At 48.8% G+C, this 16,907-nt stretch overlaps 1 protein-coding gene across 4 annotated transcripts in view; it reads left to right on the forward strand.

Moving 5' to 3' along the window:
* BSN (bassoon presynaptic cytomatrix protein) overlaps nucleotides 1-16,907 on the forward strand; it is a 100,325-nt gene that overhangs the window by 28,513 nt on the left and 54,905 nt on the right. Inside the window, exon 1 of one of the 4 annotated variants that reach the window (XR_013928116.1) lies at nucleotides 5,646-15,307. The exons of the other annotated variants lie outside the window; for them this stretch is intronic. The gene's annotated coding sequence lies outside the window, so the exon portion shown is untranslated. Of the gene's footprint in view, nucleotides 1-5,645; nucleotides 15,308-16,907 lie in introns of those variants that run through there. 4 annotated transcript variants of the gene reach the window in all.

Below are 16,907 nucleotides of genomic sequence, written 5' to 3' on the forward strand. Positions count from 1 at the left end.
AGTAGATCATTGAGGGTGCTGGAGGTTGAAAACAGTTGTCCCAGGGAAGTGTCTGCAGCTTGTGCTGGCTGGCTGGGGAGCGGCGGTGGTTACTGCCTTGCTCAAGGGTGACTTGCTTTCCTTGGCCTAATTACTGGTGCTGCTATTCCAGAGTCACATAGGAAGGTGTCTGAAGCAGTCTGGTGGTGTTAAAAAGGGTTAAGGGGAGGCAGCTCAGAGGTTGCTCTCCCTTGATGGTAGTAGCTGGCTTGGAAAGGACCTCCAGAGGTCACAGAGTCCAGCCTCTGCTCGAAGCAGAGTCAGGTGAGGGAGCTCTGGGCTTTACCCCGTTGGGTCTCAGAAGCTCCCAAGGATGGACCCACCTGCTCCACTGCTTGACCATCCTCACAGGGAAAATCATCCATCCAGCCTGGTCCCTCAGACCCAGCCGGTGCTGCAGGGTGGCTGCACAGCATTGCTGAGGAGGTGATTTGTGGGGTGTATTTTCTATTTGCATTTCCTTATGAATATATTTTCACGTGAATAGTTTGTTTCTAGTCTGTGCTGTAGTAGATACGGAATTGTAACTTCTCTTTCTGCTTTCAAGGCGCTCTAGCGGGATTAAATTGTCAAAAATAGTACATTTTTCTAAGAAAACTGAACCCAAGAGAAACCGAAATTATGTTTTACTTGGTACATCCTCTGCTGCACCATCTGTGGCACTGCCAGAAACCGCTGGTGTGGCAGGCTGGGAGCCCCAGTACCTGTTTGGTGTGATGATTTCTGAAACCGTTTTGAGAGCCTGGTTTTGAGAATAACATGTTTATGCAAGCTTGATGTGTCTTATTTATCTATGTAGATATATATGCTATAAAATAGCTTTTATATATATCTACATATATAAGTAAAATAACAACAGACTTCGTGTATGAGCTGTAGTCCATCATGTTCCATCCTGCCACTTGCAATACCAAGAGCAGATTTTTCAGTGTTAACTGTACCTCCTAGCAAAACACCATTAACTGGATAATTAGGTGACACCGTCTGCTCAGAAGCACATACGTTACTTTGAAATACTATTTTTCTTTTTCTTTTTTTTTTTTTATTCCTTTTCACATGGCTTGATGGGCATTTTGTCTTAAAGGCAAGTAGTGCATTGCCATGATGAAGCAGTTGTCCTCTATGGCATCTTGAGCTGATTCCTTGCTGAGCAAAAAAAAAAAAAAACTAAAAAAAAACCTTTTTGGTTTTTTTTTATTCGTTGTCTTTCTATGCCTTTTGAGCACCAGCTCGTTCTTGTTTCACAAGACTGGGCAAACAGAAGACAGGGCAAAAAAGTTCCTGTCTGCTGTCTGTGTCACTCTGTATTTTACATGTAGATAATCATGTTCTTCCCTCTGTTCATCTCCGCGCTCCGAAATAACCGCTGTCATCTTTTTCAATTTGGTGGTGTGCTGGTGTGCCAGTTTTCCCATTCATTCACGTTACTCCTAAAGGGCAGTGCTCTTGCCGTAGGCAGTTATTTGAAGCAGGGGGAAATGTGAAGCAGGGGTTGTGGTGGCACCATTAAAGACACAAAGTTATGAAACAGCCTGGTAAAATGTGACAGTTTGCTTACACTCACGTGTAGGAAATGGTTTTTTTGAATGGAGATGTGTTATTTTAAATGCAGTATTGCAGCCCTAGCATTCTACTAGGGTTTTTAATTTCTCATTAAAACTTCTTTTCCTAGGGTCTTTTTTTGACAGCTTGCTCTGCAGGACCGTACCAGCAATGCTGTCATTTCCTCTGGGGGGGGAACAGCTCGGTTTTGAGCCAGTACAATAGGTTTAGAAAATCCTCTTTTTGTACATCTTTCACTTTGTAATGCCGCTCCTGTGGCTTTCGCCTGACTGATCCTGCAGCGTGTTCACCTGATTGGATTTGCTCTGTTTGGTATTGTAAGGAGTAACCTGCAGGCATCCTTTCTGTTTCTCTGGGGTTTTGAAGTGCCATTGCACGTTGCTAATGTGATAAATTAATTTCTTCTTCAGTATTCTCTTAAAATTTGTTGGGTTTCTTTTAATTCATTTCTGCCCTATCCGAAGTGCTAATGGGAAAAAATGTAGAACTTGGTTTTGATTTTAATCAAGAGCAGCGGCACAGCATTAAAATACATGCTTCATTTAGTGCTGAAATGAAACTCAAAATGTCTGGCTGCCTAACGGGTTTGCTTGGAACCGTTTGGGATTATAGAAGATCTTTGCATTCTGCCTTACGTTTCTATTGTGCTTTTTTCAATTTGAAATAGCGTTCCTCAGATGCAGTTTTCTAAGTATTTGGTTGCACACAATAGATAAAGATTTTTTCCCCACGCTGAATAAAAGGAGCATATTTAGACGTGTGTGTTTGTCAGTAAATGACTTTTTGTTTTTTCAAATCCCTGCTTTTGTCGAGGCCATTCTGAGTGTGTGTGCTGTAGTTGTGACTGTGAAGTGGTGATACTTGTTAAACTCCAGTTCTGGCCCACGGTTTTAGCTCTACTTAGGGAGACTGAAGAGATTTTTTTGCACTTTATGAATACAATGTAATATGAAAATATGAAATATTTAAAATATTTGAGAATAAATTGTTCCCTACATGCTCAGTGCCATGTAAGATTATCACGGACCTTCAGCAAGCAAAATGTAAAAAGCCTCAGGGAGGATTAAAAACTTACTGGTTCGTTTCCCAACAGTAGTCAGGGTCATTTGCCAAGAGAGGCAAACGTCTCAGCAGTGCTTGAGTTACCTGTAGCAGGAGGAGATAACCCACAAATATAGTTTAAGGTTTTTAGGTAAATGTTTAAATTGTGTTAATGGAAAATAGACCATGAGCTGAGGAGATGAGAATGAAGTAGTGTAAGTATGAATGTACAATGTAGGGCTGTATTTATCCTATCATAATCTAACAGTAGCTGGTTTTCAGCTCAATGGTGTAAGAAAATTTGGGTAAAGTGGAGCAAAGAAGGAGTTGGGGGAAGCAGAGGGATGGCAAAGTGCTCAGCAGAGCATCGCTGGCGCTTCAGGGATGGCCTTGGTCCAAAGCCTTCTCCAGCCCAGCTCCACCAGCAGGAGTGGTGCCTACCCACAGCATCACCTCATTCATTTAGCAAATGACGGTTAAAAAAAACAAATTAAAAAAACCCCACCAAAATCAGAAGACTGGATGTCACAGAAATTGTGAAGGTGTTCCTGTGCTGCTTTTCCTAAGGGCCGTTCTGTTTTATACCTTGCGGCCTGCTAGTGTCTGACTTTCAGTAATTTTTGTGAATTAAGGGCCCAGTCTGAAGGATTTACGCTTCAAGAGGCTTTGGCTTGACTAGTTCAGCAGCCCTGCAAGCAAAGGGCTGTGCTTAGGAGCGTCAGGGGGTTATTAGTTCTACATTAAAACAATGGCCTTTATTAATAGCGGTAAATCCCCAATCTCTTCCTCTCATCCATCTCTTCTCCTGCCTGTCATTCATTGAACATCCAGCCATTTTCAGGTCTGTGATGCTGCTGTCTAAGCGTGGGCAAAATCCCTGTTGGCGTCAGTGGTTTTACCCTGAGGTCTAATAGATGCTGAAGGGATTTGGGGAGGAGTAGCTGGGTGCTGGTCCCTCGTGGTCTGGGCAGCCCTGACGTTGGTGGAGTGTGACAGTAATTTATGCTTCTGTAATTTACGTGGCTTGAGGCCATGTTCTACAATATGTTGTGCTCTGACACGCTGCTCTGTCATTCCTGGGTGTTAATGTGGTGGGATTTGGGACTCCAGCTGTGTGCAGCGAGCTCGGGGGGCACCAAGGAGTGGGCACGGGAGGGCTGGATGAAAGGGGGCATCTACTTGCCAGTAGATGATTAAACATGATTTTTATGAGAGATTTGATCTCCCCTGTCTCTCTGCCTCTTCAAACAACCAAAGTGGTCCTTCTCCTTGGCTTTTCACTGAGAAGCTGCAGGGCAGTGCTGGCGTGGCATCTCCTAAATTTCCAAGTTTTCTCTGGGTACGTCAGTTCTGTGGTTGATTTAGCTCTTTACAAGGGGAGTGACAGAGGAGGAGCTGCAAGATTACATTTACACGCTGTCTTCCCTTACTGAACAGCAAAGCCAACAAGGTTTTCTCCTGCCCTTGGGACCTCGCTGGCTATTCATTTTCCCCGCTGGGAAGTAGTCTCCAGCTTCAGCTGTTGGCATGCGTGCGGCACTGCATCTCCAAGATGTGTTACTGTGCTCGTGCAGAAATGTGGGGCTGTGTTTAGAGATCAGAGTTCCCCTCTCCCCTTAAAGAACGGGTGTTGGATCTGAAAAATGCTGGATCTCAAAAAGCAGATCCTGTAGTGGGATAACATTTAAAAGTAAGTGTTTGTCTGGTCTGGTGTCCCCGGGGGGATTTCACGCTGTGGTGTGATGCTCGCCGTGGTAGAGGAGTGGGTAGCTGGAGAGGTAGGGCTGGAGGGCTGGCTCTGTAAGCAGCAGTCCTCCCTTCTGTGCACCTTTCAGCGAGTCCAGGAGTGTGTTTTTTTTCCCTCCTGTGATCAGATCAAACCCAGGACGCCCTTGGGCAGGCAGGATTTGTGTGCTGCTGTGGTGGTAGACAGGTTTTTGTGTCTGTGTGTGGTAAGGTTGCACCCCATATCCAGCCAGACCACTGTGTTGCTGAGTCAATTTGCCTGTTTCAGAATGATTTCTTTTTGGAGATCATCCTTCTTCATGATATAGCTGTAAAAATAAATCTGTCGTTAGCATTACATTGCAGATCCAGGAGAAATTTTCCATTGGATCAGGCTGTACAATAGGAGAGAAAAGTGAGTTTTATTGCAATTTGTTGTTTGTTTTTAGCAGAGCTTCAGCCAGCAGTGACCTGTGTGCATGGCGTGTGATGCTGTTTGCAGGAGCTGGGGCTTGTTGCTTGGCTGCTGCCTTTGCATAAGGATGCAGGAATTGGGGCTGCGCCTACCCTGAGGAGCCCCTGCCCGGGTGATGGTGAGGGACTGGGAAAGGGCTCAGATGCGGGAAACACACACCCAGCCTCCTTGTCCAGGGTGATAAATTCAATGTTCCTATCAATATTTTCTCGTCATAAAAACCCAAACCAAAACAGAAAAAAAACCCAACCACAAACCAGAGTATTCGGTGCAATCACAAAGAGCATGTTTTTACTGCCTAGCTCACAAAATACTCTTGAAGAGAGCTGTAGGGCTTCTTTGGGTGCAGCCCGCGCTGCAGATGCCAACCCCAGCAGCAGGGACAGGAGCTGCCCGCAGCAGCGGCACGGGCCCAGCACGGTGTGTGTGTATTTCCCACACCTTAGTCCTTCCTCATCATTGCCCTTTACCTCTTAATCCCCTTATCCCTGCACCGAGTATCCCAGCCCTCCTTTCATCCTGTGTCTGCCATGTTGCAGTGAAGGATGCTTCTGCTATCCCTTGGTTGGACTTTTATTTATTTCTGCTCTATCTTTTTTTACTGGGGTGATTAACATTGAATAAAGCAACTAATACAAAGCTGGAGAGTAGCACACTTGTACTTGCTGAGGTTTTCTACATATAAATGACTCGTCTGCCTTTTCAGCCCCTGCTGCAGCCCAAGCAGGGGCTTCTCCCAGCCGTCTGCAACGACACGCGGATTGTCTGTTTGACAGATCGCAATTTCAGTTAACGGGGGGCGGGGGGGGGGGGGGGGTGGGGGGGTGGGAAGCACTCATGAGTAATTCTGGCTGTTCCTCCCAGTATGCTGCCTTTCACTGCTGTCTGCGTAGATGATTCAAATAATGCAAAATTCATTTGTGGAAAATGTCAAAAAAATATCTTGGCTAAATGGTTCCTGGTGACTAATGGGGCTGGTGTTGCTCATGGTGGCTCCTCTCTGCTGATGGCTCTGAACTGCAACGGGAGGGACCTGCCGGGGGGGACAGGGAGGGTCCGTGGGGATGTGTTAAATTGTTTGGAGGGGACAGGAGAGCATAGTTTACCGGAGTGATGCTGTGGTGGTGAAGGGCTGCCAGTAAGGAAGAATGCTCTGGAGAGATGGGAAGTGGCTTGCTTTCTTCTTGGCATCTTTTGTCGCTTGATAAATACCAACCCCAGCCAGCTGCACGCGCTGAGCCACCACCGCCCCACGTTGTCCTTCCCTCGGTACACTGAGTTATGGCAAGCTGTTTGCTTGGATGAGACATGCTTTTCCTCTAGCTTTCGACTCACATATCACTTTATCATTAAAAAGAAAGCCAAGCGGAGGATTGGAAGTGGCTGTCAAGCTCTCAAAGGCAGAGCAAGGTACCTAGTCTGAGGCTCCTCGTGTTTTTGAAAGCTTCCCTGTGCCTGCTGCTTGCTCTCAGTTCCTTCCCCTGGAGGTCCCCGGGCAGAGGAATAAGATCATTAACAGCCTGTGGTGGTGCATGGAGCTATTTTGCTCATGCAGATGCTGCTCAAGGTTTTTCTAGCAGTCAAGCATGTGAAATGTTGCACGTGGTTTGAGTGTCCTTCTGCATCGGGCTCACTACACACAAAATATCCCAGAGAGCAGCAACTGCACCGGGCTTTAGAGCCCTTACTTGTACCGTCTTGAATGCGTGCTTGGGGGTAAAAAGCTGCGCTGCCTTCGGGGAGCGCTTCGGAGGAAACTTCCAAGTGCTTTCCGTGCCCCAACGGGCTTTGATCTGATCCCAGCTGAATTAATTCCTGTTTACTGTTTTTCTGCAAGCAGCAGCAGGCAGGGTGGTTATAACGGGGGTGTCAGGCGCTCCCTGCCAGCACCCACTCTGCAGCCCCGATGGTGCTGCCTTGGGGGCCACGTCTCTGGTGCAGCAGAGGGGTGCCCAGCAGGAGACACTGTCATGGGGTTCTTTCCACCCTGGCTGGTAATGACATAGGAGGTCCGTCCAGTCCTTAAAGATAGCAGTGCTTGGCAGAGGTGGTGACATCTTGGCAGCATCTCTTTTGACCTGAATTTTAGCTGATCACCATTGCTATTTATGGAGCTGCGTGGGCTCCCATCACCAGATACCAGCTTGCTTCTTCCTAACCCTGTCTCTTGTCTGCTTCTTGGCCATGGTCACATTTTTATGCTAAAAAGGGATTTACACAGTGTGGCAGACTGAGAAGTATCAGAGATTTCTGGAAACAGCCCTGTGAATGCAGTAAGGTGTTTGTGGGACAGCACTTCGTGCCTGCAGAGGTGTTCCTCACCACCTTAATTCAAGCTTATGCAGTCTTGCTCCCACACCTCGCCCTGCTGTCGCACCAGGCTCCTCATCCTGGAGGCGTAATATGCAGCCGTGCTCCTGGGCAGCCCTTATCTGGGGGGATATGGTGCTAATTGGGCGATGAAAACCAGTTAATTTAACTCTGATTGAAATGCTGCTTTATCTAGGCTATAAACCTTTTGATGAAGAACGGCCGGTGGGTGGGATGTTTCAGTTCTGGATTCGGTTCATGCTGTAAGTGGGCTGTGCCATTGGTTTGGCTTTCTGCTCCAGGTGAAATCCAAGCCAAGCTGATGGAACGGCTCAATAGGGAAATCCAGGGAGCGAGATGTGGCCTTAATGGGAGGGGGAGCAGATGATGCAGCAAGTCTGTGAGATTAAAGGTTTGTCAAAACAAGTTAAGACGTGGACATAACATGGCACTAAACGAGCTGGAAGTCAGTTTTGAAGACTGAAAGGTCAGTGTCCCCCTCCCCTTCCTCCCTTGCCCGCCTGCCCTGCCCACTTTGATGCCCATCTCCTGCATCTTAATTGAACCCCAACTCCTTGTGCGGCAGTCCTGCCGCTGGGTCGCAGCTCACAAAAAAACCCCAAACAAACCAGGAGGGGAAGAGGAGTTAACGTTGACATTTTGCTCCCTCCTCACCTGCTCTGCCACCCCCTTGTTATGTCCAAGCCATGGGGTCAGACTGGCCAGATGCTTGAGTTGCAGACCTCCATGGAAGGGACCCAGGTGGTGGGCAGGACAGATGTGCCCATCAGTCTTACGGAAAGGAAGCTTTGGTGCCCACCTACCTCCAGCCACCCTCTCCCCCTTCTAACAAGCACGACACAGTATTCCCGTTAGATGAAAACAGAAGCACAAACACTTGGGCTCATATGTTCAGCAAAGCCTAGATTATTCTGAATCATCCAATATCCTTATCAGAGCGCTACAGACAGTGCTTGCATCAGTCACAGCGCAGGCTAGCAGAGTTGGTGGCAGCGCTCTGCCCGTTTTAATTGCCACAAGCGAGCAGCTATTTGAAGCCCTGTCCCCAAAGAGCAAACGAGCTTGTCACTGCACGTAACTCGGCTTTGCAAGAAACGTGGGCTCAGCAAGCGTTCTCTATTAAAAGCCTGCTAAGGATGCAAATGTATAGGTGTGCACGTATAGTGCAGCAGGGCGTGCCAGAGTGGCAGCACTGCTAGGCTGGCTCTAGGAACAGGAGCACCCCTTGGGATTTTAATTTTGGGGTTTTTTTCCCCTTCTCTCTTAATTGCAGAGTACCCCAATGCCTAAGGACATAGGCAGGGATGGGGGCGGGGGATGGTGGGAAGCTGGAAAGGCCACGTCCCTGCAACTCCTCAAGTGTGAGGTTCCACCAGAACCAGCTTCATGGTGGTTCTGGGATACACACTGGTTCTGCTGAGCCCCTCCTGTGCTCTCAGCTGTACCATGTCTTCTTTCTTCCCTGGGAGGCATCCCATGTTTCTCCTGATCTCCTGGACGGCACTGCTTGCTGCTCCTTCCCCCCCGTGAGCAGAATATGATGCCTAGTAGATAAAATACCAGGCCTAGTTGAGAGGTCTGGCTGAAAACTAGTGGTCTGTGCTAAAATTACCCTGGGGACCTGAGGAAGAGTTGAATTACCTGAATTTCTGGGTTCCTCAGAAATAATGAGCGTTCTTACTATGGGGAGAGGCTTGTCCCTGAGCATGCCTGCCTGTTTTGCCTTTGATGGGCAGTGTACACTCCACATATTGCAAAACCTTTTGAGCTCGAGAAAAGCGAATACCCTTGGTGTTTGATGGAGCACAGCGTGCTAATGCAAGACCAACAGTGCTGGGGCAGAGGATGCATCCCCCCCAAAAGGTGAAGCCCAGTTCATCTGAGCCATTCTGCTCAGACGTGCTGCTTTCATCTAGTCCTGAGCAACCTGGCCAAGGGACCTTTGGCAGACTGGGGCATGAATCCTGATTATTTTTTTTTCTTTTTCTTTTTCTTTTTCTTTTTTTTTTCCTTTCCTTTTCTTTTTTTTTTTTTTTTTTAAGTCACAAGTCTGTACTGAGATGCTGGGCCAGACCAGCTAATGCCCTGAAATTCATTTCTACAAACTCTACCTTATGTTCTGACCTGCCATATTAATTTTCCAGATGATATGATTGTGGCTTTCAAATTGGAGAGTGCTTTGAGAAATATCACCAAACAGGCATGCGGCTGCTGCCATCTGTCTTCGAGCTGCTTCTGGGATCCCATTACTTGCTCCCAGCTGACTATCGTTATTGCTTTATTGAATTAGAAAGAAAAAAATCCGGCGACTTCTGAAATACTGTTTTCCATAACTAATTCCAGGTGCTAAATTCTCACTGAGACCCAGAGGATGTGCTGAAATAATGCTTTATGCAGATCCTGGGTGTAAAGTTTTGACAGGTCTGCCCAGAAAAGTCCCGTGATCTGATAGTTTTGAAGGACATGTCATTTGGGGAGTGCTGAACAGCTCCAGCACCACTGCAGTGAGTGAGCCCAAAGCCATGCCACCCCAACCGAGAGCCCACACTGGGCGCTATGTTACTTTTTGTAAAAAGTGAAGGTTTCATTGCCCATCCTGATGGTTTTGGCCAGCTCATGCCGTTGCCCCAAGTCCCCCTTCTTCTCCGGCCACCCCCTTTTCCCATGTCCTCCAGCTGCAGACACTTGTTCTGTGCCACCCAGCCTGCATCCCACCAGGAAGCAAACATCTCAGGACAGCAAGACCCTCTCCCTGGGCAAGTGGGTCGGTGTGCACCAGTGAGCAGCAGCCCCCAAGGTGATGCTGGCCATGCACAGTGTGCTGGTTTGCATCCCAACACCTGCTGCACACTGGTTCAGACGTGCTTCTCCTTGTTTTCTTTCTCTGCAGAGTGCCAGGAGCCAGCCTGGCCAGGCAGGGTTGTTAACACCAACAGACAAGGCTGTGGGCAGCTAAAAGCTTGTGGAAAGGTGGTATTTATTTGGATGTAAAATGTTTTTTCCCCCGGTGCACAGATCCTGCTGCTTCCCCCTTGCTGGCCAACCCATCCATCGCCAGCCCGACCAAGGGCAGTTTGGGGCTGAGTGCTTGCAGTCCGCTTGGCTCCCACCATTCAGCTGGAGGTTTCGATGCCTAGCACTTGAAACTTGGAGGCAAGACCCCTCCCGCTGAACACTGGAAATGGAGAGAGCAGCGACCGCTCCTGCTCTCTCGCCTGCGAACCAGTCCGTCCTGTGACTGGTGATGCCCTCCAGTCTGCTGGGTCCGCAGCTGGGGCATGGTGATGAGATTCATTGTTTCTCTCCAAAAGTGGTTTCTAATTGACGTTGGAGCAAATTAAAGGAGGGTGAGATCAGCTCGCACTGTGCGGTTTGCTCCTCTGTAGTTTCCTTTGGGTCTGGACGGACGGGGAGCGGTGCCGTTCCCGAGTAGGGCAGTGCAGCGCGCCCTTGGCTGCGGTGGCAGTGCTGGTGGATGGGGCCCAGTGCAGAGGCGCTGAGCATGCTCAGCACCTACAGACGATGCACTGAGCTACAGGGCTTGAGTAAGAAATGGTTTTATAGAAACTGTGCATCTTTTCAGAAATGTCCTGCCAGAGGCATGGGCCAGCTGCCTAGAGGTAGCTGTCTGTCACAGCTGTGATACTGTAACCAAAAATACGATATTTACAAGTAAGAGAAGTGGTGGGCTTTTTTTTCTGTTGCCTGACAAGTTAATTTGAGATTTCATTAAACACTGGCCTGCTCCTGCAGACTGACTTGTTGGCTGTACTGGTGTGGATGGATGCCCTCGTTGAGGAGCTCTTAAATACTTTGCTCAAATGAGCAACCTGATTTATTCCTCTGGTATTTATTGCTTGGGTTGCATGCACCACTGTGTCCAATACATCTCCATCTCTCTTTCCATCTTCTCTTTGCAGCCACCGGTACTGGAAATGCCGCTGTAGCTCAGCAGCGGGAGTGCTGCCTCGGCAAGGGGGATGCTCCCCGTGCACCGTGGGGTGTGATAGCCGGCTGTGTGGGCAGTAAGGGGCGAAGGGCAGCATTAAAATAGCGTTTGGAAGTGGTGTGTTTGCACAAAAAGGATGTTTGGGAGAGAATTCCTGAATGGTGCGTCTGGCGTGGCTTTGTTGGTTGGGGTTTTTTGCGTTGACCCGAAGCTGCCGCTGTTCCGGCATCTTTCAAAGAAAAGCTAAGAAGCCCAAAAAGGTGGAGGAAAGATTTATGTGAAGTTTTTTTAACGGAGCAATTTCTCTATTCAGAATTTTTTCTCTTCTGTAATGGTTTCTAGTTTTGCAGTCAGAGACTTGGCCCCCTGTTTGAGCAGAATGAAGCCAGCTTTTGTTGAAGGCTTGCCTGGTGTTTAAGCTGGGCAGAGGGGTCCCAGGCTGCTCTATGGTGGTCCCCTGAGCCCCCCATCAGGAGGGCAGTGGGCAGCTCCCTTAACTGGGTACTTCATAATGTGGCTTGGGTGATGGCAGAAGAGGGAGCCTTGCAAAGAGCAGGATTCTTTCTGATTAAGAGTTTGTTCACTTTTCTGGGGTGTATCAGTTTAGATCTCCATGGCAATAGTGACTTTAGATTAGCAAGGAAAAAATCATTATTTGAATGACCAATTTTAGTCTTGCTTTGCAAAGATTTCTTTTTCGTTGTTGTTTTTTTGAGACAGAATGATTGCTGTTGTAGACTGGCTTGCAATTAAGTATTCCCTTCTGAGAGGGTATGTAATGACTATAAAAGCCTAATTAACGAGGATGTGGCTTTACAGGTATCTGTTCAAATTCTAAGTGTCTGCAGATTTTTGTGTTAAATTGGTCCATTTTACTTAGTAGATGATGACTTTTGAGCTGGGTCCAGGTACATTTGGATGAGGATAGGAATTCCGACACAGAAAGCCTGTGCTAATTTATTCAAGTAGGTAGCTGGTGACTGGACAAGCTGTTTCTGGTGATTACGGCCGTACTTGTAAGCCCATTTCTGGAGGAAAAAGGCAAGACAAGAAGTGGATCTGGGGGCAGGTGGTCTGTAGGCTGCTTTGATGGGAACATGCAAAGTTGAGCTCCTTTCATAGCATGCGGTCCTCCGAAGCTGCCTGAGCAGCTCCTGAAAGCGCATGGAAACTGTACCTTGAAAGACAGAAAACCATTCATTGTGTCTGAAGGCCACGCAGGTGCCGCGGAGCCCCAGGGGAGATCAAGGCTACGAGTTCTGCAGTGTGACGTTGGTGGCCAGTCACCTCGAGGAGACATATTGCACGTTGTGGTCTTGGTGCTTGGACGTGCTCCCCTGGACGGACACCTTCAGCAGGGAAGCTGGTCACAGGCTGGTTTTAATGGATAAAATAGTTCCTGTGCAGTGTTTGTGGTCTTGTGGGCGAGCAAGTAACGGACCTGAGTCCATCTGCAAGGAAGATTTAGGCTAATATTTGGGGAACATTTTCTAGCAGTGAGGATGGTTAAGCCAAAGCCCTGTTATTCCCCCTTTTGCTGCCCACCCAGTAAATCCACAACTAATGGGAAGTTTTAAAGACTGAATTAGACAAACATCTGTCGGCAGTGATGCAGGCTTGTTTGATCCTGCCCAGGGCAGAGGAGACAGGCAAAACCTTTCAGTAGCATTACAGCCCTCGCTTCTTGCTGCTGCAGGATTTCAGGGTGAAATCCCAAAGGGCAAGGAAAGGCAGTGCTGGGTGCCCAGGCTGGAGGAAACCCACCCAGCGCCTCTCATTTGCTTCTCAGGGGGTTCATAAAGGTCCTCAAGGTTTATGATATGGCCCTGAGCCCTGTGGGAAAGCCTCTTGCGTTCATGTGGGGTTGCTGGAGCCCAGAGGTGGTACCTGCCCCTCTTAGTAGTTGATGTGTGGTTGGTACAACAGTTTTCCCAAGAGATGCTCAGCGCTGCGGTTCCTTACCCCTCTGCCATGGATGCCTGGGCTGCCTGGGATGGCTTTGTCATGGGTTTAGGATTAACCCTCCTTCTGGACACCTTCCAGATCCCTCTCTCAGGTCTCTCAGAGTGTGGTAAGTCCCAGCTGGCTGGGACCTTTCCTCCTCCCCGCAGTCCTGCTTCCCTGTCTTCCCCATGCATCCCAAGTGCTGTCCCTCGTGATAGCCCCTGCAGACCTCCACCCTCCAGTGCGTTGCATTCCACTGTGCTTCCCTGCGGCTCTTAACTTAAACTCGGTCATGACCACCTAGTGCAATTCCTGGAGAACCCAGCACAGCCAGCTCCTGAGGAGGGCTGTGTGGGACACCCAGCAACATCCAGACCGTGAACAGAAGCAGCTGTGTGTTGTGCCTGTCTCCTTCCAGGTCCACATCCAAACTTTGTGCCTATTTAATTTTTTCAATGTTTGCATCCTCTGAGCAACATGATAACCCAAATGAAGGGCTGTCCGAGTGATTTCAAGGAAGATCAGGCTTGCCCTGTGCTACGGGCAGCGGAGCTATTGCTCCTTTGGCCAGCCTTCGGTAACAAGCTGGCGTGTCTCGGATCATGGCATCTGCTTGCTTCTCCTTTGCCACAGCCATAGATTTGTGTTTCATAAATTGTGTGGCTAGCTGAATTATAAATTATTCATGGCAGGGAACTTATCATGTTTATCTAGAATAATTGAGCAATTAAATCTGTTTAGGTATGTAAAAAGGCTGTGCAATGGCTTGTCTATCTTCAGGCCTTAAATTCTGCCAAGAGCATTTATTACATTTTTAATCCAGGATAATAAAGAAAAAAAAGGCAGAAGATACATTCTGCTTTGATGCATTGATCCACTCTGATATGCTCATTTGCACAAGTTGTTCATTCCAGCAGCTTCACTCATAAATGTGTTTTAGCCCAGGATAAGTGAGACCTAACTTGGCTCCTTCAGTCTGGAGGAAATGCGAGGCCGTAACACCTGATCTGTGACTCCGTCTTGGAAAAGTCTTTGGGCTATTTACACTAGCACCCGGGTTGTTTGTATTGTTTAAAAACTTCTGTCCCAGAGCTTGCTACCGACTCAGAGGATCACGATCCTCTTTGCCCTGACTGCAGCTGCACCATACTCAGACATTGATGCTGCCAAGGTTTGGGTGTAAAAGGAACTTCAAATATTCAGGCATGTCTAGTTTGGTACCTGAACTACAGCCGTTATCTCCTGTTGCTGTAATTGTCCAGGAGGGCTCCCAAAGGAGCCAGAAAGTCATGGGTGAGGCTGCAACAGGGACCGCTCATAGCTGAATAAACGTGGAACCATGCAGTTAATGAATGCTGATTTTATTCTGTGTTAACAATAGGAAACTGGGCTGCTTTTCAATTAATCTTATAAGTCTATTTATTGAGAACAGCCCATGCTTTTTATAGCATTATACCTCTGAATTGCATCGCTACCGTACGTAGTAGCTGCTCTGCACCCAGAGAAACCCTGTGGCTTCGTGTATTTCTCTGCTTTGGGCAGTTACTGGTGAATGGGAACTTTTGAGCATCTTTGCTCCCTCCCAGGCTGCTATTTTAGTCCTGCAGAAGATAATAAGTGAGCAGGACCGGAGGCTCCTGTTAGGCTGGATGTCCGTCCTTCAGCTGGCGGCAGGGTGCGGGAGCAGCAGCAGCAAAAGGCAAAGGAAGCCATTAGCTCCCCTTGACCGAGGGCTTGCGTGGGCGTCCTGCATTAGGGCGTGGGAGGGGACCCGCGGCTGCACTTAGAGCACTTCGGTGCGCAAAGCTCAAGAGGTTAAAATCTGGGTGAGCTCTTTGCGATCCTCCCTGACCAAGCCCAGGGGACAGCATCCTCTGAGCATGTACAGACGTCCAAACCTTTCATGCGCTCCTGTGGACAGGGAACAAAGGCTGTCTAAACAGGAGCTAGTGAGGCAGCAAATTGCACAAGAAACCTTCCCTAATGAACTGGAAGGACTTGTCCCTTCGCCTGGGGCAGTGGCACTGCCGGCCGCCTTGCTTTGGCAGGGGGATCTGCAGTCAGGGGGAGCAGAGAAGCAGTGCTGGGTCTGGTACCGGGAAGGTTGTCTCTCTCCGCCAGCAAGGGCGTGTAGTGAAGGGGATGCTTGCACCTACCGAGGAGCTGGCAGCCTGATCGCTGCCTTAGCCATGGGAGAAGTTACTGGGGGAGCACCATCCTGCCTGTGATGGCTGATCAAGGTTAGTTGCAAAGCTGTTCAGTGTGCAACTATTTTCTTTGAACATTTGCTTCATCTCTGCGTCAGTGGCTGCGTGGTGTGGGGAAGGACTGTCCAAACAGTGAGGTGCAGGAGCTGGAGGCTGCCTTTGAAACCCAGAGAGTCTGCAGAGGCTGGTGTGGGTTAATGCCTCCTGACACCCCTTGGGGAGAGGAGAAGGCTTGCTCTAGCAGCCTTCGGTTAGTTCAGGGAGTGCTAACTAGTGCAAAGGAGACTGGTTAAGAAGTGACTAATAGGATGAAATGGCACTGTCTGATTCTGCATCTTGATTCTCTGGACAAACGCAGTTTTCCATCTGTTATTTGCAGCGAAGGAGCTGAGTTTGGGGGTTGGTTCCTCTTGCTCACCAGCAAGCGAGCAAGTTGATTATTTTCTGGCAGGCATTAGCAGGATGATTACTGACAGCTTCAGTGGCTTCCCCTTCTGGGCAGGAGTGCTAAGGACTAGATTTTATTTGTATTGAGATGTTTGAAGATAAAGATGAGCATAAGGTGGCATTTTTTTAGAAGTGCCTCGGTGACCAATTCCCCTGTCAGTTAGGTGCCAAAATGCTCCTAATTGCATGGTTCGTCTGGAGCCTTGGGTTCTCCTCAGACTGTGCTTTAGATTTGGACCAGGAAGCTACAGCCCACGCTTGCCTGCGTGTTTGCATCTGCCTTCTCTCCACCTGGATGCACTCGTGAATTTTGGTGGTGTCTTGACACGCAGCCTGGCCACAGACACGCGACAGCTCCTGCACCCTGGGCTGCTTGTGGTCCTGCAGGGGTGCCTTAAGAGACTTATCTCCTGATGTTCTCTGTCCTCCCCCTCCCAGATCAGACCCTGGCTGGTACACCACCACATTGCAGCCTCCCACGGGATGCTTTGCAGGCTTCTCATTTCATTTGCGTGCAGGCTGTGCACCGTTCCAAACAGGGGCTGCTTTTCTTACCCTCAGCGTGTGAGCTTTGTGGCAAGCTGTCCCCGCGTTGCTGTGGGGGAAATGGGCAATAGTTGTGCTCTAAAAGACAAACCTGAAGCTTCAGAATAAGACATATATTTGTATTTGTCATATGCTCCACCAGCCAGTCTGAGATGGTGTGGGAAGTTGTCTCCACGTGGTTCCTTTAGCTTTTTCCACGCATCACCAGCTCTTCCAGGATTTGCTGAGCTTTCCCTGCTCTCCTGCAGCCGTTCCCACCGCTGCCTTCCCAGCAGTATCCCAGCTCCTTGCCGCAGCCTGCTGTTCCCTCTGTTCCCTGACTGAGGGCTGCCGTCTAGCCCTCGCCTCTTGGATCGGGATGTTGCTTTAATTGCAGCGCGCGTGGCTTTGGCAGATTTCAGCGTGACAGCGTAAAATCCAGATGTGGCCCCGGAGAGCTCCTGGGGAGCCCACCCGGAGGCGCCGGGGGGAAGGGACGTTACACTGACTGGCTGATTTCATGAGATGACAGTTCACCTGCAGGCAGAGCTGATGAATTGAAGACATGTAAGGACACTCAGGCAGGTCACTGGCAGCTGGGCTCGAGGGAGAGGCCGGGCTGTTGCAGTGTTCCCCCAGGATAAGCCAGTAGCACCCATTA

Source organism: Falco punctatus (genome assembly GCF_963210335.1).
Source record: "Falco punctatus genome assembly, chromosome: 4".
Lineage (NCBI taxonomy): Eukaryota > Metazoa > Chordata > Aves > Falconiformes > Falconidae > Falco > Falco punctatus.